The sequence below is a fragment of the Hemitrygon akajei genome, chromosome 23, assembly GCF_048418815.1.
Source record: "Hemitrygon akajei chromosome 23, sHemAka1.3, whole genome shotgun sequence".
NCBI classification, from domain to species: domain Eukaryota; kingdom Metazoa; phylum Chordata; class Chondrichthyes; order Myliobatiformes; family Dasyatidae; genus Hemitrygon; species Hemitrygon akajei.
This window is the reverse complement of record NC_133146.1, coordinates 57,466,382-57,489,449: the sequence shown is the minus strand read 5'-3', so window position 1 is coordinate 57,489,449 and position 23,068 is coordinate 57,466,382. Positions and strand designations below refer to the sequence as shown.

At 40.7% G+C, this 23,068-nt stretch overlaps 1 long non-coding RNA gene across 1 annotated transcript; it reads right to left on the bottom strand.

The window, feature by feature from the left end:
• Nucleotides 1–1,235: 1,235 nt before the first annotated feature.
• LOC140715103 (uncharacterized) lies at nt 1,236–22,963 on the bottom strand. The gene is made up of 3 exons (XR_012096060.1): nt 22,829–22,963; nt 20,863–20,991; nt 1,236–1,486 (listed from the first exon to the last, which is right to left on the bottom strand). It is a non-coding gene; the product is annotated as an uncharacterized lncRNA (long non-coding RNA).
• Between the last annotated feature and the right edge of the window lie 105 nt (nt 22,964–23,068).

Genomic DNA, 23,068 nt, shown 5'->3' with positions numbered 1-23,068 from the left:
AGGTAGAGATGTATCTCCACCCCACCACCTGTGGAGATACAGCCATAATAATAAGGAATTTAATTGTGAGATCAAAGAGGGTGTGGTTCTCCACAATGGGTCAATGGGTTCATAAATTGAACTGATGAGATAATAGACTAGAAAGATTGCAGACCATGGTAGGACAATAGTTTACTTGATAAATAACAGACATTGAATTGGAAGGTCTGGTTTAAAATACCAGAGAACTCCTGTTTCTGATTACTTTGCTGGGAAGCTTATCAGAATAGTTGAGGCAAAAGCAATTAAGAAGGAAGACAGTAGTGGAATGGTAAGGTTTATCATTCATTTGATTTTAAGCTTTACAATTTTAAGCAGCTCTATCAAACAGTTTCTTGACCTTCTTTCCTCTAAGTCCACCTTCTCCAGCCTATCTTCAAAACTGAAAATTATTTATTTAATTGTTTGTCTATTTATTTAATGATACAGTGCATAGTAAGCCCTTCAAGTCACATTGCACCGGCAACTCCACAACCCAGATTTAAGTCTAACCTAATCACGGGACAATTTACAACGACCAATTAACCTGCCCAGGACATCTTCGGACTGTGGGAGGAAGTTGGATCACCTGGGGAAAGTTCATGTATCCACGATAGACGTACAGAGTCTCTGTACAGAATGGTGCCAGAATTGAATTCCGAACTCCGGAACGCCCAAGATGTAATAATGTCGCGCTAACCGCTATGCTACTGTGACACCAGTTTCCTATTTGTCTGGTCTATTGGATTAAATCCCTTTGGTATTCTTTCACTTCCATGAAGAAGTGATGTCCAGAGCTGGACAGCTAACAGTTGCTGCATATATATTTTGCAAGGCTTCTTAGATTTTGAATTCCATGCTTGAAGCTAAGGATCTTTATTCACAAATAACAGAACTCTGCAAACGACTTAGGCACACATAAAATAAAAACCTGTAAAGCAAAGATGCTTTCAAAAATAATGAATTGAGAAGTTTCTAAATATCAAAAAAACTACTATAAAGAGCAGTAAATGGTAAAAACCAGTTTTATTACCCAGTATACCCCCCCTTTATAAATTGCACACCATCACCAGAAATCAATGCGGAAATACAATTCTGTGCAAAACTCTTGACCACATGTAAAAAAACACTGTAAAGCGAAGGTGCTTCCAAAAATAATGAAATGTAAAGTTTCTAAATATCAAGGAAGTTACTATAACGAGTAGTAAACAGTAAAAAATGAAATCAAATCGATATTTGGTGTGACCACCCTTTGTCTTTAAAACTGCATCAATTTTCTTGGGTACAGTTTTGTGCAGTTTTATAAGAAAATCAACTGGTAGGTTGTTCTCTGCGTCTTGGAGAACTTGCCACAGTTCTCCTGCAGACCTTGGCTGTCTCGCTTGCCTCAGGTAATCCTGCCTCGCACCAGGTAATCCCAGAGATCCTTGATAATGTTGAGATCATGGCTCGGTGGAGGCTATAGCATCTGAAACCACATAAAAAATCGAAGGTGCACAGTACTGTACATGGCAATTTAACAGCAGAAATGGACAGACATCCATGAACATCCTTATTAAGTTTATTATTGTTTATTTTGCATCATCTCTCCTCAATCTTTCCATCCAAATGCATCACCCAACGTGCTTCACATGCTATGTGCTTGTAAACTCTTGCAGTCTCCCTTTGCCTGCTTGACTCAAATAGAAAATATTTAGTGGGTCAAATAATATCTATGAGGAAAGAAAGTGTCAACATTTTCAGACAAGGTCATTTTTTATGAATTAATGAATATTGGATGCTTTTGGATTATATCTTTTCAAAACTTATTCATGTCTTCCTCACTTCATTTTACACTTCCAAGTACTTTATCTGTTGTGGATTTTGAACCAATGCTCTGGACACCCAGGTTCAAATCAGTTATATCAATGTTCTCACCACTGTCCTGGGGAATGTAACTGCATATATCTCTCCAATATTTACCTCAACTTTCTGTTTTCCTTTCCATAGCTACTACAGTACTGTACCTGTGTCATGCTTTTTTATTCCATCAGATTTAAATCAAATCAAATCAAATCAAGTTTAATTATCATTCAACCATACATTGACGCAGCTGAATGAAACAGCATTCCTCTGCAGCCAAGGTGCAAAACATAGCACATTCAAAATAGTGAGCAAAACTAAAACACATTTATAAAAACATAGATTTGATTTGATAATCATAAGAGTTACAAGCAGAATTAGGCCATTTGGCCCATTGAGTCTGTTCTGCCATTTCATCATGGCTGATCCAATATCCCTTTCAGCTCAATCTCCTGTCTTCACCCTGTATCCCTTCAAGAATTTATCAATCTCTGCCTTAAAATACCTAATGACTTGGCCTCCATAGCTGCCTGCAGCAACAAACTCCACAGATTCATCACTCTCTGGCTAAATAAATTGCTCCTCATCTTTGTTCTTGAAGAATGTCCCTCTATTCTGAGGTTACGTCCTCTAGTCTTCATCTGCTCCACCACAGGAAACATCCTCTCCATATTCACTCTATTGAGGTCCTTCAACATTCAATAGTTTTCAATAAGGTCACCCCTCATTCTTCTGAATTCCTGTGAGTAGAGGCATAGAGCCATCAAATATTCCTCATATGATAAGCCTTTAACAAAACAATTCTCTGTTCTTCGTCAAATGTGTCTCAGAAATCCATGTATGTATGCATGTTTCTGTTAATTCCCGCCTTTCCAGTGCCTCCTTTTTATTTATTTTCAATCATTCAGTGTCACAGTTTTGCAAAAGTCCTCTCTCTTTTAACCCATGTGTAAGGTACTCATTTAAAACGCCAGTCATACATACTGCCTCCACCAACAGATTTCTCTTTAGCTCCTTATTAGCCCTCTGCTCCACTGACTACCCTTTTACCGAGGGAGGAGATCTCAATCCCCTTGATTTTTAGCTGTCAATTCATTGTTCTATTATATCTTTCCCCTTCATTTCTGTACATTTATATCCAGCTTGAGTCTGCCCTCCTCCATGAGGACCACAACCTTGTCCTGGTTTGGAGGCTTGCATGCCTCAATAACCCAGAGAGCTATGCTGACTGGAGTCAGGGCCGCCCATGCCAAATAGGTCAATGGGTAGAGGCCAGGCTAAGTATAGTCCACGGTCCTCCAGCTGTGGGGTTTCAGCTCAGGGCTAACAAATCTGACTGGTCAAAAAAATTGTTACAGAAACAGCAATGAAGAATCCTTCTACATCTGAGTGCACGGTATTCCTGAGTCTGCACCCGGGACCTGCATGACTGACAGTAGTGAAAACTGAGAGGAAGCTACTGACATGATGAAGGAAGCCTTGATCACTGCCAAAGGTGGACCTTCATTGCTGCCCCGTGGCACATTGGGTGGTAAGTAGTAATCTGCCCTGTGTTATCCAATTCATATCTATCATCCACTCTATCTAATTTTTCGCTTCATTCCAAATACTGGGATCACAAAACAGCAAACACTCTTGGAGATACAACTGCAGTCTTTATCCAATCAGCATTTATTTCCAAATTGTACAGTCTTCATTACTGTCATCTTTTCAATGACAAAGAAACATCCAACATTGTCATTTTGCACATCTAGCATAGCAATATGTTCCAAATCACTTGACCCAGGTTCAATTCCTGCCGTTGGCTGTAAGGAGTTTGTATGTTCTCTCTGCGACTGCATGGGTGTCCTCCAGGTGCTCTGACTTTTTCTCCTAGACTTCCCAGTTGGTAGTTCAATTGCTCAATGTTAATTGTCCCATGACTAGGCTAGGGTTAAATCAGGGGGCTCGAAGGGCTGGAAGGGCCACACTTTATCTCAATAAATAAAATAAACAAACTAAAAAAATCAGCAATAGTCCATTTGGCTCATTGTTGCTGTTCAGACACTTAATGTCCATGGTTCATCTTTTACCACAGTGTTTAGTGTCCTACGCAATCACACATCATTCTGTCCCTCAATATATAAAGATCTATTGATCTTCACCTTGTGTTTATTTAGTAAATGAGCTTCCTGGGTTGTGACTTCAACAATTCATCACATGCGTGGGAAGAAGCAACTTCTTGTCATCTCCATCCTCAATGACAAACCCTTATTTAGAGAATGTGATCCCTGGTTTGGGATACCCCAGCCAGGACAAAAAGTAAAGTTCCACACTTATCCATTAAGCCCTGCAGGAATTATATAAGTTTTAATTGTGGACACAACTCATTCTTCTAAACTCAAGATAAATCAGGTCTGTCAGCTTAAACCCACTTCATATGTCAGATCCATCATCCCAGGAAACAATTTTTGTGAATTGGTCTTGTAATCCTCTATTTCTTGGGTAGAGAAACAAGATCCATTATTCCAGATGTGAAATTGGGGCAGGACGTGTTCACTCTTGCACTCAAAATCTCTTGCAATGAAGGCCAATAGCTTGTTTACCTTCCTAATTACTTGCCACTCCTCACTATAACTCTCAGTGATTTGTGTACAATGATACCCAGATTTCTTTGAATATCAGCAGCTTTCAATCACTCACATTTAGTATATTCTCTGCTTTTAAGTTACACACACAAAATGCTGGAGGATCTCAGCAGGCCAGGCAGTGTCTATGGAAAAGAGTACAGCTGACATTTCAGGCCAAGATTGCTTTTCTATTTTGCTATTAAAGTGAATTACCTTACATTTTCCACTTTTGATTCCATCTGCCATGTTCCTTTGCTCTGACTGGATTCCCTCAAAACCTCCCTGTAACCGCTTCACAATTTAAGCTGGCACCATGCTTTGTATCATCAGCAAACTTGGATAAATTTCATTTGATCACCTCATTGATAAAGGCTGTGAACAGCTTTGGGCTCAGCACCGATATCTGTGGCATCCCAGTAGTCACATCCACCCAACCCGAGTCTATTCCAATCCTCTGTTTTCAGGCTTTTCACCAATCCTCAATCCACATTATATTCCATCTGGCATGTTCTTACCCATTCTCTTATCCTTTCTATACCCCCCAAAGCTTCTCTGCATTTTCCTCACATCCACTAACAGCTAGTTTTGTAACATCAAATGTTTTGTTACTGAGCTGCCAAGAGGTCACAAAGGTAAATAACAAAACACTTAGCTGAAAGAGTCATTTTAATGGAAGGTGTTAAAAGCAGAGGTAAAGTTAGGCCCAGAAAATCATCTCCTACCAATAGAACTGAAACTGACATATGACAATGGGTTTATCTTGCACACTGTTTCAATGTTTTGATGTACATGTCACAAATAAAGCTAATCTCGTACTTCTGCTTTCAAAATTCTATTCTAATACCATTCTATTGGGGGTGATTTTTTCATGAAAAAGACATGGAGGTTCAGGGAAGGAACTTGAGAGCTTTCTCTGTCAATTTCCGGAAAGCAGGAGTTAAATTTGGCTGCATTCTACTTGCTTTTCCCACACTCTATGTTCTCCTGAGGCAAGGAGCAAGCTCACGCTTCAGATCAGAAGTCTAAACTCTATCGTAAAAGCTCAGGGCAAATAAGAGTGACCTTTACCCATACCTGAAGCAGGCATTAATCCATTTACTTGTTCAAATGATTCAATACTGGTCTGTCCCAATGTGAGGAAAAACATGCTTAAATATTGTTCAAAAAAATAAATGGATAAAGAATAATTTTAAAATGGAGCATTCTTACTTTGTAATTTGAGTCAATTCTAAATTAGAACATTTAGTCAATATACAATATAGTCTTCATGTGTCAATGATATAAATCTCAATATGATTTGTAACTTCCTCTATAAACGATCAGGTCCTATTGTGTATCTATTAATTGGTACTATCAAATACTTTGCTAATATATAGACAAAGTAATATTAACTGGTTGACATGAATTAGTAAGTTTTCATCAAATTGTCTTTAAGTAATACACACTGATTAATGACACTAAAAATCACATTACTTTTGTGTATTTTTAAAAGAATATCATTGAAGTCTTAAGGTCACCTTTTTCAATGTACATTTTATACCCTGGCTGTGGAATGGGGTGTCATTAGCATTATGTCAAACTTCACCACACCAGCAGTGCAATTCCTATTGAAAATAATGGGATTTGAAATTGGATAATGAATTCACCAATTGCTGTGTCTTACTGACCAGCTACACCACATGCTGGGTGGCCTCTTTCATCTTGTTTCTTTAGATCTGTTCTCATTGGGAACATTGCCCAGGAAGCTGTTTAAAATAAAAACATTTTGCTGTCAAAGTACAGAGGCACAAATGGTAGAATGTTGAGAGCATAAACATTTAAGGAAATGAAAAGCTTACACCTTGAACCTAAAAATTACAAACCAATTTGTCAATAAAAAATGTGGCAACAACTCAATCAATCAATGTGAAAACTCTACTTTTGTCTTTTTAGAAATGCAATAGAATCAATGTCAAGATTAAAATTTGGGTTAAATCTGTGGCTATAAAAACTAAAAAGACACACGTTCTGGGTTGGTATTGATCAACCACTATTCATGCATTTTCCTCCAACCTTAACTCTTCACTTGATATTAATGTAAAAGCATAATAACTCAACTACTCGAATAAAAGGGAACTCACTGTTTCATCGATAGGGAGAAGCGCTGTTGACGTTTCAGGCCGAGACCTGACGAAGGGTCTCGGCCCGAAACATCGACAGCGCTTCTCCCTAGAGATGCTGCCTGGCCTGCTGTGTTCCACCAGCATTTTGTGTGTGTTGTTGTTGTTTGAATTTCCAGCATCTGCAGATTTCCTCATGTGTACTCACTGTTTCATTTTGTGTTTGATGAAATGTCCACAGTTATCCATTTGTCTTGCCGACAGCATTGGGATGATTTAAATCATTATCTGAACTTCTATCTCTGAACTGAATTACACCACATAAAGTGATGTATACAATACTAAAGTCAAGGTACCCAAAGTAAATTTGGAGGATTATGGAATGGACTTGAACAGTGACGACTCTACTGATGATGAGGGAGCACCAGGTAAACCGATCCCTGTTTGGGCTAGTGGTAAAGAACTACAGAAAGCCCTCATGCAGCAGTATTATCATCCCATTGACCTGGACAAATTTTTCGGTGTCATTCAACCACCCAATCTTGAAACCATCTCCAGTAAAAGCAAACCACGTTATCTGAAACGCACTAGTTCTGCAGTGTGGCATTCACCACCACTATTGAACAGGGTTAATGTACCCTATTGCTTTAAGAAATACTGAATTTTATATTTTACAGTAACAATCCAAGTTTTGTAAAATATGAAACTGTCTCTTCAATCCTCTGACTATTATATCATGATTTTACTATCTTCTCTGCTTTTGTTTGTATATGTATATAGCTGATAAAGACTTCCAATGGAATATCAAAAAAAAAGTGATGTGTAAAAGTCTTAGGCACATATATATGGTGAGGTTTTTGCACAGTACTGTAGTAACATTATGTATTGCACTATATTGCTGCCACCAAAAAAAACAAATTTTATGACATAGGTGAATGATGATAACAAGATTCTGATATGGGTCTCTATTGTGGACTGAGAGTGGGAAGAGGACAGGGAGAGGGGAATCATGGTTGGGAAAACAGGAGAGGGGAGGGAGTGGGAAGTACCAGAGAGACATTCTGTAATGATCAATAAACTAATTGTTTGGGATCAAATGCCCTTATCTGGTGTCTCAGGACTGGGTGTGTCTGCATCTGCCCCATCCCCCACCCCTGGCCCACTCCATCTCTGCCACCTGTCCCACACCTCTCTCGCAGTACTCCACCCTTGCCAATTCCCGCTGCTAAATGTCATACCTTCTCCACACGACAACATGAATTTCCTCTCTCTTTCAAAGGGCGTACTGTTAGGGTTTGTGAGTTGTGGGCCTGCCATGTTGGCAGCGGAAACAAGGCAACACCTGTGGGCTGCCCAGCATAACTTTTTCTGATCTCATTTGACAAAATCCTAAGACCATAAGATCATAAGATATATGAGCAGAATCAGGCCATTTGGCTCACTGTGTCTACTCCACCATTTCATCATGGCAGATCTATTTTCCTTCTTAGCCTCAATCTCCTGCCTTCTCCCTATATCCCCTTACGCCCTGACTAATCAAGAACTTATCAACCTCTGCCTTAGGTACTCCCAATGACTTGGCCTCCACAGCCACCTGTGGCAAAGAATTCCACAGATTCACCACTCTTTGGCTAAAGAACTTCCTACTCATCTCCTTTCTAAAAGGAGTGTTAAACTTCCCCACCATGGGAAACATCCTCTCCACATCCAATCTATTGAGGCCTTTCAACATTCGATAGATTACAATGAGGTCACCCTTCATTCCTCTGGATTCCAGTGAGAGAGGCCCAGCACCATCAAATGCTCTTCATATGACAAGCCTTTCAATCTCCACACACATCACTTGTATGTTTCAATGTTGTTGACCCTCTCCGTGCCTTGTGGCACATCAGGCAGCGACCTTGCCATTCCTTTAGCATTTGCCTGTTTTTTTACGAGGCTGAGTTGCTAGCTCGATCCTCGACCAAGCACAGATAGAAAGTGTGCAAGAAGCCAGCAGGATTTGAACCCAGGACCACTCACCTCGAAGTCTGGTGCAGATACCAATGTACAGTACATATGACAAATAAAGCTAATACTTGATCCTTTCTTGCGAGGCTGCCGAACATTCGGAATTGCATACCCCAGTGATTTTTGGAAGCCAGATCATTTGAAAATGAAGTAGGTACATTGTAGGAGGTCAGTGAGTTGAGTGCTATGTGAAATAGCCCAGAATAGGCCTGGAACATGATGATTTCAAATGGTGGGGAAGGCTTGAAGGGCTGAGTGGCCTATTGCTCTTACTTCGTGTTCTTTATGTTCTAACAACTTGCATTGAGGGCAATAAATTCTTCATCTAGAACTTGATTGACGTTCATTCTGCTTTGGTTGTAGAGACAACGGAAGGTACAGCACAGAAACAGACCCTCTGTGCTACTAACCTGTCTACTTAGCCTAAGCCTACAGTGCTCAGTAACAGTAATCCAACATAGTGGTGAGTGCGTGGAATGGGCTGCCGTAACGGTGGCGGAGGCGGATATGATAGGGTCTTTTAAGAGACTTTGGGATAGGTACATGGAGCTTAGAAAAATAGAGGGCTATGGGTAACCTTAGTAATTTCTAAGGTAGGGACATGTTCGGCACAACTTTGTGGGCCGAAGGGCCTGTATTGTGCTGCAGGTTTTCTATGTTTCTAGAAGGAATTCAATTATGCTGCACCGAAGCAGCACCTTAACTAATCTGAAAGACTCGAATACCAACAGGAAGCAGGAATAGGTCTTCCATCATTTCCCATAAGTAACTCCATTAAATTGAAAAATATTTCTCTCCTCTGTGAAGCAAAGTTCAAAGTAAGTTTATTATCAAAGTACATATACATTACCATATACAACCCAGAGATTCATTTCTTGCACGCACACCCTGGAATAGTGGTTATAATAGAATCAGTGAAAGACTGCACCAAAGTGGGCAAAAGACCATTGAAAGATCTCTTCTCTGAGGAACATGATTCAGAATTCTGTTAATGCTTTTCCTTTGTATCACCTCGATGCACTGATGCATTGCTATGATCTGTATGGATGGCATACAACACCAAGTTTCTCTCTGTATCTTGGTCCAAGTAGAGCTGAATGCGCAAGTCTCTTCCTGCCAGTACGTAGCCTCTCCATTAGCAAGCCTCATGCAGTGCCTCCTCACTGGCAACATATGGAAACTGAACTCCTTTTGGACTCAGGCTAAACTACAGAGCACAGGGAGGAGATCTGGGCCCTGCACATGTAGCACGCAGGCCTACCGACGTGTGGATATGTCCTGGTGCTTGTGAACCAGATCCCCAGTTATGGGTAAATAGCCCCACTGTCTTGGGGTAGGGTCAGGAGAAACAAAGGCTATGGGAGTAAACCCAGAGAGAAAATCCAGAGCGGAGGCCCTAAGGTGCCATCGAACATCATTCCAGCAGCTCCTGCTGACAAGCTGGTGCCAAACGTATTGCTTCATAAGCTTTCCTTTGGACTGCATGAGTGAGGCCAAGAGGGGGATCTTTACAACTGGTGTGCCAGGATCCCAATACTTTCCAGCCAGGCTTGTACCCTGCAGAGGTCACTTCATTGTCCTTCAAAACAGACGGATGCCATCATCATTATGTCCCAATAATAAGCCAATGTGAATTTCATGGGCCAACACATTGCTTTCCTTAACCTTCGTTCCAGGACCCAATTACTTGTCCCATTCCCACTGGGATCCTGGATCAACTATTACCCTGCATTTGGGAAGCGCTTTCCTAGCTGCCATCTCCAGATGGAGATGTCGGCTCATGGAATTGGAGGGAGGTGGGGTGCGCAGTGGTATGGGTAAGATATTTCACCCAGACTGTGAAGGCTTTTAACTGATGTGGATTTAAAGTTAGGCTCAATGCCTGTGTCTGCACGGGATATTCTGCAAATGCCTTCAGGCTGGATTGAGAGCAGAAAAATCTATAAGTACTTGGGCTCAGGTGGGGTTTGGATTTGGGTCATTTTATGTAAAAGCAGACATCTACTTAGCTGCAAGAATCAACAGAGGGCATAAATGAAGGGAAAGTAGTTGAGGGAGAGAAAACTATGGGATCTGATTACGTACACTTTCTGTAAGTCTACAGATTCACTACAGTGGGTTCAGGGAGCAGTCATGGGCTATCCTGTCAGTCAAAGTAGATACCAAAGAACACCCAACATAAATGATCCAAAAAAATATTTCCTTTTGTGATTAACAGGATGGGACAGAGCCTGAAGCTCTTCATAAATAAAACCCAATAGCTCATCGCCATGGTAGCTTAGCAGTTGGTGTGATGCTATCGCAGCTCAGGGCATTGGTGTTCAGAGTTCAATTCCGATGTCATCTGTAAGGAGTCTCTCAGAGGAATGTGTGGGTTTTCTCCGGGTGCTCCGGTTTCCTCATACAGTCCAAAGATGTACTGTTTAGTATGTTAATTGTTTGTTGTAACTTGTCCCATGATTAGGCTAGGGGTTTGCTGGGCAGTGCACCTCAAAAGGCGAGAAGGGGCTATTCCACCCCTTATCTCTAAATAAATAAAAAATGAACTCTGGCAAGCTACAAATAAAACAGTTGCAGGTAAGTCTCAGAATTTTTTCTCCAAGCAATCTTGGAACCAACCAAATCTCAAGTAAAATCTTCTCTAAATTTGTAAGGTTTTCCTTAATGTTGTAAAAATTCTTCCAGTTAAGATGACATTACCAAACACATGCAAAGCACTCTAGTAGTTAAAAAGCTAAGAAATCTGACTAAAAGCATCATTAAAAATACCTTTCCTGAGGTAAATTGTGTTAAATTATTGCCGCAAACAGTGAAGGGGCGAGCGATGGCGAGGTGAGTTCGGCGGATGAGTCGAGAAAGTGTGTCACAGAATTGTTGCAGATGGGGTTCAAATGCCCGTACAACTAGACCGGGTGTGAGGTTGGATCATTCTGGGTGCTGAGCTGATTTGAAGAGCTTGAGAGCATTTTTGGGTTAGGTGAAGAAATCTGGGCCTGGAACAAGTCACTGGGCAGTGTGGTCTAGGCCTAGGGCCTTTCGCTGAAGCCAGGTCCTAGTGTGAGGTATGATTATGCTCTTTAGACTACTTAAACACTGGCTTAGATTGGAAGTGAAAGCCAATTTTGCTCACAAAGTTCAAAGTTCTAAGTAAATTTATTAATATATATATATATATATATACACACACACACACACATATATATATATATCTCACCATATGCAATCATGAGATTTATTTTCTTGTGGTCATACTCAATAAATCTGTAGAATAATAACCATAAAAAATCAGTGAAGGACCACCCAACTAGGGTGTTCAACTAGTGTGCAAAAGACAACAAACAGCCAATATAAAAAGAGATTAATAATAATAATAATATAAATAATAATAATAAATAAGTAAGCAATAAATATTGAGAACATGAGAGGAAGAGTCCTTGAAGGTGAGTCCATAGTTTGTGGGAAAATTTCAATGATGGAACAAGTGGTGTTGAGTGAAGTTATCCCCTTAGATTCAAGAGCCTGATGGTTGAGGGGTAGTAACTGTTCCTGAACTTGGAGGTGTGAGTCCTGAGGCTCATGTACTTTCCTACTGATGGCACAACGGTCTCTGGAATTTACAGACAATGATGCAAAAAAATCCAGTTGAGTGACAGTTCTTTGGGTGAAAATGTCTTGTTAATGAGAGAGGTCAGAGGAGAATGGCCAGACTGGTTCAAGATGATAGGAAGGCGACAGTAACTCATGCATTACAACAGTGGTGTGTAGAAGAACATCCCTGAATACGCAACACATCGAACCTTGAAATGGATGTGCTACAGCAGCAGAAGACTACACAAGGCTTCACTCTTGGCTGCTGAATATGTATTCCATTTATCTTTCTCCAAAGGTCCAAAATCAAACACAGACTGACAGCACATGTCACCCAGCTCCCTCTCAACTTCTGAAGCACCGTGGCACCCAACTCTCTCTCAACCTCTGAAGCACTGTGGCACCCAACTCTCTCAACTTCTGAAGCACTGTGGCACCCAACTCTCTCTCAACTTCTGAAGCACCGTGGCACCCAACTCTCTCTCAACTTCTGAAGCACTGTGGCACCCAACTCTCTCAACGTCTGAAGCACCGTGGCACCCAACTCTCTCTCTGAACTTCTGAAGCACTGTGGCACCCAACTCTCTCTCAACTTCTGAAGCACCCTGGCACCCAACTCTCTCTCAATTTCTGAAGCACTGTGCATGCCAGGGACTTTAGACCAAGGTAAAATGCACTCGTCAGAGTGGGCAGACGAGATAAAGTATCAGCAGGAACTGATACTCAGAGGGTCACTTAGCATGTTTGCCTCATTGTCCCCTGGAGAACTCGGACATATCAATCTTAAAAAAAAGAATGATTTCTAGCATCAAAGAGGGCTGCAATTACTGGAGAATGTACCACATGAAGGTGGGTACATCCTATGTCCATCTGTGGAATCAAAGATTTATTGGGTTATTTCCGGAGATGAAGGAAAACAGCTCTAAGGTTTGACAGAAGAAGCTGGGGTTATTCTCAATGGAGTAAACGAGGTTGTCGAGGGGATTTGATGATAGTGTACAAGATCATGACAGATTTGGAGAGGATAAGTAAAGGTCATAGTTCCCTGTTAGGGGATGGTTCAGGAATCAGTGAACATGGATGAAAATTTTTGGACTTGAGATAAAAGTGGATGGCTTTGGATTGAAAATAAACCTATTATAGTTTTCAGTAGCGTACTGGACAGCCATTTGAAAGAGAATAATTTTAAGGGGTTGGAGAAAATCAGAGGAACAGGAACGATCAGATTGCTGGGATCTGGTATAAACTCACCATTATAATTCTATGATTCAATGAGAAGAGTTTGAGTAGACCGAGGCCATGTTTGCTGGCTTTTATGAGAGTAAGAGATCATCTTAGAAATATAGAAAACCTACAGCACAATACAGGCCCTTTGGCCCACAAAGCTGTGCCGAACATGTCCCTACCTTAGAAATTACCTAGGGTTACCCATGGCCTTCTGTTTTTCTAAACTCCATGTACCTGTCCAAGAGTCTCTTAAAAGACCCTATCGTATCCGCCTCCACCACCGTCGCCAGCAGCCCATTCCACTTGTCAAAGCATTGAATTCTTAAACGGCTTGGCGCTCTAAAAACAGGAAGAATGCTTCCTCTGATTGAGGAGTTGGGGACACAGACGGGGGGGGGGGGGGGAGTATGCACACAAAATGTAAGAGGAACTCAGGCAAGTCAGGCAGCATCTATCATCATCACGTACCATGTCATATGATGTAGATGATCATGGTCGCCTCCTGCCAATCAGCTAATGTTTTTTCTATGCTCGTTTCTTTCATGTAATACCATTGGTTCTTTCTTGCTAAGCAGCCTCCTGTGTGGCAGCTTGTCAAAGGCCTTCTGAAAATCCAAGTTTACAACATCCTCCGATTCTCCTTTGTCTTTCCTGCTTGTTATTTCCTCAAAGAATTTCAACAGGTGGTTCAGGCAAGATTTTCCCTTGAGGAATCCATGCTGACTTTGTCCTATTTTACCATGTGTCTCCAAATACCACAAAACCTCATCCTTAACATTCTACTCCAACATCTTCCCAACCACTGAGGTCAGGCTAAATGGCCTATAATTTCCTTCCTTCTGCCTCGCTGGAAGAGTTGAGTGATTTTGCATTTTTTGCAGTCCTCCAGAACCATGCCAGAATCTAGTGATGCTTGAAACTTCATTGCTAATGCCACCACAATCTATTCATCTACTTTTTCAGAATCCTGGGTTGTAGTCCATCAGGTCCAAAGTTCAAAGTTCAAAGTAATTTTTTTATTATCAGAGTACATTTACGTCACCACATACAAGCCTGAGATTCATTTTCCTGTAGACATACTCAACAAATCTAGAGAATAGTAACTATAACAGAATCAAAGAAAGACCGCCCGACTAGGAAGTTCAACCAGAGTGCAGAGACCACAAACTGTGTAAGTGCAAGTATAAATAAAGAGCAATAAGTATTGAGAACGTGGCATGAAGTGTCCTTGAAAGTGAGTCCATTGGATGTGGAAGCATTTCAATGATGAGGCAAATGGAGTTGAGTGAAATTACAAACACGAGAAAGTCTGCAGATGCTGGAAATCCAACACACACACAAAATGCTGAAGGAACTCAGGTCAAGCAGCATCTGTGGAAAAGAGTAATCAGTTGAACATTTCAGGCTGAGACCATTCTTCAGGATCTCCTGTGTGAGATGCTTGAGTGAAGTAATCCCCTTTTGTTTCTGCCTGATGGCTGAGGGGTAGTAATTGTCCTTGAACTTGATCGTGCAAGTCCTACAGCTCTTGTACCTTCTTCCAGCAAGAAGAGAGCATGACCTGGGTAGTGCGGATCCCTGATGATCATGACTTGTCTACCTTCAGATATTTCAGCTTCTCAAGCATCTACTCCCTAGTAATAATAACCGCGTTCACTTCCGCCCTCTGATACTCTTGAACCTCCACCATACTGCTAATGTCTTTCACAGGGAAGAATGATGCAAAATACTTCTTCAGTTCATCTGCCATTTCCTTGTCCTCCATTATTACCTCTCCAGAGTCATTTTCCAGTGGTCCAATCTCTACTCTTGCCTCTCTTTACCCTCTATATATTTGAAATAAAAACACATTTGGTATCCTCTTTAATATTATTGGTTAGCTTACCATTATATTTAATCTTTTCCCTCTTTATGGTTTTTTTAGTCGCCTTCTATTGGTTTTTAAAAGCTTCCCAATCCTCTAACTTCACACCAGTATGGAAGATTCTATCCTGCGATTTCCAAATTGCTCCCAGAAACTCCAGCCATTGCTGTTTTGCCGTCATCCCTGCTAGTGTCCCCTTCCAATCAACTTTGGCCAGCTCCTCTCTCATGCCTCTGTAATTCCATTTACTCCGCTGTAATACTGATGCATTTGACTTTAGTTTCTCCCTCTCAAATTACAGAGTGAATGCTATCATATCATGATCATTGCCTCTTAAGTGTTCCTTTACCTTAAGCGCCTTAATCAAATCAATTTCATTCCACAACACCCAATCCAGAATAGCTGATCACCTATTGAGCTCAACCATAAGCTGCTCTAAAAAGCCATCTCATAGACATTCCACAAATTCTCTTGCTTGGGATCCAAAATCAGCACCAACCTGATTTTCCCAGTCTACCTGCATATTGAAATCCCTCATGATTAGTGTAACATTGCCCTTTTGACATGCATTTTCCATACCCTTCTGCAATTTGTAGCCCACATCCTGGCTACTGTTCAGATGCCTGTATATACCTCCCACCAGGGTCTTTTTATCTTTATAGTTTCTTAACTACCCACAATGATTCTACATCTTCCAAGGATTTGATTTAATTTTTTACCAACAGAGCCACACCAACCTTTCTGCCTACCTGCTTGTCCTTTCAAAATAATATAATATTTGATGTTAAGCTCCAAATGATAATCTTTTAGCCATGAATCAGAGATGACCACAGGGTCATACCTGCCAGTCTCTAAGTGCAGGACAAGATCATCTACCTTACGAGGGGTGATTGATAAGTTCATGGCCTAAGGTAGAAGGAGTCAATTTTAGAAAACCTAGCACATTTATTTTTCAACATATCCTCTCCTACATTTACACACTTAGCCCAGCAGTCATGGAGCATACGGATCTTGGACCTCCAGAAAGTGTCCACAGCAGGGGCGATTGATAAGTTCATGGCCTAGGGTAGAAGGAGATGAGTTATTAACTTCAAAATTTCTGCGTAATCACTCAGAGTTGAACTGCATGTGCATGTAACGAGAGCTGTATAACTCATCTCCTTCTACCTTAGGCCACGAACTTATCAATCACCCATCTGTGGACACTTTCTGGAGGTCCAAGATCCATATGCTCCACGACCGCTGGACTAAGTGTGTAAATGTAGGAGGGGACTATGTTGAAAAATAAGTGTGCTAGATTTTCTAAAATTGACTCCTTCTGCCTTAGGCCATGAACTTATCAATCACCCCTCGTATTCCACATACTGCATGCAGGAGCCTGAAGACGCACAATCAAAGTTTCAACACCCTCAGATTTCTGAATGGACAATGAACCCAGGAACATTTCCTTTGTATTTCTTTTGCCTCTCTTTTTGCACTATTAATTTAATTTTTTTATATACATACTTCTTATTGTAATTCATAGTTTTTTTTACGAGGTATTGCAATGTAGTAGCTGGCCTTTGATGTAGTGGCATTCACACCGGACCTCGAGGTGAGTTGTCCCCGGTTCAAATCCTGCCCATTCCTTGCACGCTTTCCATCCATGTTGGGTTGAGCATCAAGCTAGCAACTCAGCCTTGTGAAAACCAGGCAAATGGCAAAGAAACAGCAAGGTTGCCACCCAATATGCCACATGGCAGGGAAAGGAACAACAATTGCAAAGTAGCTTTGCCGCAAAGCAGCACATTTCATGACATATGCCAGTGACATTAAATCTGATTCTGATTCTGATAACCCTTGCCACTCCCTCAATCCGATCAGATCTGGAGAAGACCACAAATTATTCTGACTCTATGATCACCCAGGGCATGGCATCTCTCATTCTTACAGTCCTCTACATGAAATCATTTTCATTCAGTGTTCACAACCTTAGCCCACCCTCTGAAAGTGGGTTTCTTTGCTGAACAAAAACTTGATTCTCAATCCAGTATAGCAGAAGAGGCTTAACAACACTTTGCAAAAATACAGCAGCAGTCAGTTGTTTTATTTTCCCTCAACTATATTGCAAAGAAGTCCTTTTCCTCATTTGTCTTTTAAATAGTCTTTTCAACCTGTGAGCTAAATACTAATGGTCTGTGTCCCAAAACTAATAAATGTATTTCCTTATCTAGCAACCTCTCCTCGGCATTGCCCACTTAGATTGTGATCCCATTTGGAACATTCTCTTCCAAAATGTCACATCTCACACTCTATTACATTAAACTGCATAAATAACATATAAAAGCATAAGCAGACACAATGGGATTGGGTTAATTAAAAATAAGTCATCTCAGGTGAGAATCTTTGTGAAGGTTCACAGGGAAGTTTGCTGTGAGAAATAATTGCTGTGATGCCTCATTTCTAGTGTGGTAGACTGTGTAAAGATGTATGCTGAAGGAACTGTAGGAAATTTATCATTAATTGCCTCAGATTCTGTGGCATAAAATGCATTTCCATATCTTGCTTGTTTAGGCTTCTGTGAATTGGCACTATAATTGTAACCCTCCTAATTTGCCATTGAAACTTGATCATAATTTTATATCATTTGCACTTTAGTAATTAAAACCTGTAAAATGAATTAGGTCCAACATGTAAAGCCCAGAAGCTGCTTTAGAACACAGGACCCTTGGGCTGTACCAGCTTGATTCCTTGAAGGAGTTAGCAGTGCGAATGCATAAATGAGTTAATGTCTTAGGTGTTTGATGTGAAATCACAGCAGGGAACAAAGTAGAAGTGAAAAGTATTTTATGTTTCTTGACTGCTGTTTGGCTGATAGTATTTAAGATTTTAGTTCAGAAATGATGGTAAAACATTGTTCAGGTCGTTTCTATCTTTTTCTCCCCAGATAGTTTGATAGCAATATGATCGTACGAGTGTGACGCTCGGCATTTTACACTCCTCCGTGTGAATTATTAAAGAGCCCTGTGAGTTAGAATTCATTGAATCACTTGAGGTGTTTGGCTGCACCACAATCAGCAAAACCCATTGTGCTGATATGTGGGGATGTATGAACGCATTCAGCATAGATACAACCAGCACCAAGACTTTGTTGAACATCGACTTAAAATGATAATGTAATAAAATAATTAAGACAGAAATGTAAATTGGATTCTGTCAATATCACTTGTTAAGTTGAGACCTGACTGGCCATAATATAACAAAATCTGGTTGCAGATGTTAAATGTATGAAATACTCCAGTAGAACCAGATATGTTCCTTGAAATGGTGGTGTGAGGCAGAGTATTTTTAGGTACCACCTGTTTAATTGTCATTATCTTGCTGTTTAATTAATTGTTATTTTCTTTGCAGCTTAACAATTAATTACCTGCTAGTCTTTTTTACAACTTATATACTGTACGTGTACCTGTTTAGTACACTTCCTAGTGATCACAGTATGCATATGCAGTTGTTGTATGTGTTCCCTTGTGGTTTCAGCACTTTTGAATCATTCTGGAAAACTGTGGAAGTTTCTCTGGTGCTGCATTGTTTGAATAGGGGCTCTCTGATTGGTTGACTCTTATCTGCAAATTTGAATAAAATGTTCCTTATCTGTGGGTAAACAAGACCTGACCACGAGGCTCTGCCGTCTTTTTTGTTTCTTGCTCTGTCCCGCTATTAGCCTCTGCTCCTGCTACTGTCCATTTTTTCAATTTTCCTTGTTCTATTAACATTTAATAAAACGACAATGAAGCAACAAGTTTTGTGCCTCTTTCCCGACTTCCCAAATAACCTTGGATTAAAAACATCAAAATCCAGCACACCTTTTGGATAAAAAAAAATGAGTGGACATTAAAATGGCTTACAGGTACAAATAACAAAACCATTATATAGAAACCAGTGAGCAAGACCACATCATAGCCACAAAGGAATAAGCAAGCTGTTCTCTGGTGCAGGATGATTGTTGGCTGTTTCCACACTCTGTGGTGCAGTATCTACCCACCACTGGGATGGATCCTGGCGGGAGGAATAATGGTAAAGAGGCAAGGGGAGAGAGGTTCGGTCACTCCGTTCTCCAATCAAGTGGTGAATAATTAATGATCCCTTAAGACGGTGCTGCACTGCCCAGGACTCTATTTCTGTGTGTCACTTGTATCTTTGTCTTGAAATTTGATTTTCTAATACTTGTCCTGCCCAAACTGACACATTTAAAAATGGATCTTAAGCCACAACAAAGTGACTATTTTTGAGTCTTTTCATGGCATCTGGGAAGTTCAATTGAGCAGTTCCTGGAATGACTTACCATGGGGAGGCTGACACATTTTCTGCATCAGAACCAAAAATGCATCAGATGACGTAATTGCTGATGCAATATTCCTTTTGCAGCATGCAGGAAAATTTTCCAAAAAACTTTAGAAAATTTTTATCAGATAACAATGATAAGTTAAAACGCCAACTTCTATTTGGTACAGAGTAAACAGGTAATCTTAAAGCCAGAAGCACAGGTGCATGATCAGACTCCATCTCGATTCTCCCACCACTCACACATGGAGTAGTTTACAGCAACCAATTAACCTGCTAACCTGCACATCTTTGGGATATTATAGAAATACAGAGCACCTGGGAGAAACTGCACAAACGGCATCCGAGGTCAGTGTCAGACTGAATCCCAGAAGCCAAGAGGTAGTGTCACTGAGTATTGTCTCATTGTGTCTTCTATGTTCGTTGAAAGGGGTAAGTATCATTTGACGGTGGCACCACACTCAGGGTGGGAGGAATAACCGTCAAGGAGACCTACTTGGTTCTGGGAAGGAGGGAAATGAATTAGAATCAGGTTTAATATCACTGGCATATGTTGTGAAATTTGTTGTTTGCATCAGCAGTACATCACAATACATAGTAACAAAAACTATAAGTTACTGGAATTACATATATAAAAAATTACATTAAATAAGTAGTGCAAAAAGAGAGGAAACATAAGTCATGAGATTGTGTTCATGGGTTCAATGTCCATTCAGAATTCTGATGGCAGAGGGGAAGAAGCTGTTTCTGAACATTGACTGTGTGCCTTCAGGCTCCTGTACCTCCTCCCTGATGGTAGCAATGAGAAAAGGGCATGTCCTTGGAGATGGGGATCATTAATTTTTGGGACATACCTTTGGAAGGATTTCTGGTTCCTGGGTGAGGGCAGAATGGCTGGAAATGCTGACTGTAACTAAGAGCCCTCTAAATCACAGCGGGGAGAAGTCCTCAGAAAATACAAAATGCTGGAAACATGGCAACATCAGGTCAGATGAAACCGAGAAGGAATATAGTATAGCATCTTTATAGGGAGCAGCATATTGGATGTGGCAGTCCAATCGTACCAGAGAGCACAGCTTCTTTGTATACTTTGCAACCTTTTCTTGAAATCACGTTCCCTTTTTAAATGTTTTCTAAATTTCAGGCATTTGGTCCAGTTCTGACAGAGCTGTACCAAAGATTTCACAAGTTTCAGGCCCAAAGTTTCAGTTTCATTTGTATTTATTCATGCAATTCCTTATGTTGGTTCCACATCCTGTATCTGGCTTTAAACAACTGTACTTACCCAAGACACTGCTCAGAAGAAGGCAATGGCAAACCACTTCTGTAGAAATTGCCGAGAAAAATCTTGCTCATAGACCATGATTACCAATGTCATACGAAATGGCATATTATGATGATGTTGAAGACTTACCTAAGGATTGTAAGAATATGATTAATTTCTATTATTTTAACTCAAATAAATTTAGATTCCATAATCCCATTTCTTGGGAGGGGGTATGAGGTAGACAAATCCTGTAGCTGGATGGTTCTGGGTGGAAGAGGTGCCAATAAAAATTGTTCAGGTGATGGGGAGATTGGCCATGAGTATTTGGTGGGCTGGAACCTGTAAGTTGAGTTGGAAGGGGTGAAAATCACTGGATGAGGGACTGATCAATCACTGAGTGGTAGTGAGTGATGGAGGTAAACCTCAGCTACTGGGTTGTTTGTCAAAAACACTCCCTCCATACATTTTTTCTTATATCCTGTTAGGAATGAGGAGCAACTCTGATGGGCAGAAGGGTGCAAAGTCGCTCCCCCTTTTTGAGAATCACAAAATCGCTAATATTTTGGGTCTGATACCAAGGAAATGAGAGAGAGACAACGCAGAGATACACAAAAGTGGAATGTCTCCTCCTAACAAAAGCCGAACGGAACCACTGATTACTGCTATTGTCTCTTGGAGAAGGATTGTGTATTGAGTACTGTTCTATTCATTGAAACCCCTCAGGGGGCAAGCAGAGTGGTCCGGTTGATGGGTTGCATCATCCCAACCTGATTGACACCTGAGACCCTGTGAGTGGGGATAAAAGTAGGGTCTGGGGAATACCCCTCAGACACACCAGGAGAGACGCTACGAGACCAGTGGGGGCTTGTGTGTGTGTCCACCCTTGCCTGGGTGACAAGTCCGCCACGGAAGAACGGTCTAGCTAAAAGACGGAGGGGTCATACGTGAATGGCCACAACAACAACGCATCGACGGATCAAGATCGTAAAGGAAAGTCGGCAAGTCAATAGCTGTTACTCTCTCTCTCTCTCCCCAACAATTGCAACACAGCGACCAACAACTACCACAGCCTGCATGAACTGAACTGAACTTTATATTTCCATCGGACAATTCATTATCCCCTAGACAACGATAGAGCTTATTTCTTATTGATTATTATTATACCCGCACTTTTAGTATTGATGACGTATATTATCTGTATATTTACATTGATATTATTTTTGTGTATTTTTACTAATAAATACTGTTGAAAATAGTATCACCAGACTTCAACGGATACTCCTATCTTTGCTGGTAAGATACCCAGTTACGGGGTTCGTAACAATCCATACTTCACAAGTTTAATTCTGTTTAATCCTTTTTATAAATTTGGCTGAAACAATCTTCACCAGTATTTCCAAAAGCACATGCATTTTGTTTTGTTGTAAGTCTGCCATGATTACTTGGTCCAATTCCCCTTTCACATTTTAAGTCCTAATTCTACTGCTTTAAAATCTCACATTGTTTTGTCATTTTTCAACTTTTATGTTTCCATTTTATTGCAATTGTTTTTTCTACACTGTGGTCATTTAACCTGTACACCTGCTTGTTAATTAAATAATCTAATTGGCTAATTTTGTGGCATAAAAGCATGTGGACATTGTCAAAAGGTCCAGTTGTTGTTCAGACCAAACATGGGGAAGAAATAATGAACTTTGACCGTGGAATGATTGTTGGCACCAGATGGGGTAGTTTGAGTATCCCAGAATATGCTGATCTCCTGGGATTTCCACTTACAACAGTCTCTAAAGTTTACAGAGAATGGTGCGAGAAACAAAAAACATCCAGTAAGCGGCAGTCCTGTGAGCGAAAATACCTTGATAATGAGAGAGGTCAAAGGAGAATGGCCATATTGGTTCAAGCTGACAGGAAGGTGACAGTAGTTAAAATAACCACGTGTTACAACAGTGCTGTGCAGAAGAGCATCTCTGAATGCACAACGTACCAAATCTTGAAGTGAACAGGCTGCAGGAGCAAAAAACCACCAACGTGGACTCGGTGGCCGCTTCACCAGAACAGGAGTCTTCCAACAGATGTGGGTGCCACTGGTAAGGTCGCCAACTGCCTAAATGAACAGGCAGAACCTTTGAGAAATCCTCAATGATAAAGTGTGAGGGTCTTCCCCATTTCATCGTGAGGCAGGACACACCCTGTGCACATAAGAGAGAAAAATAAACTTTAATAG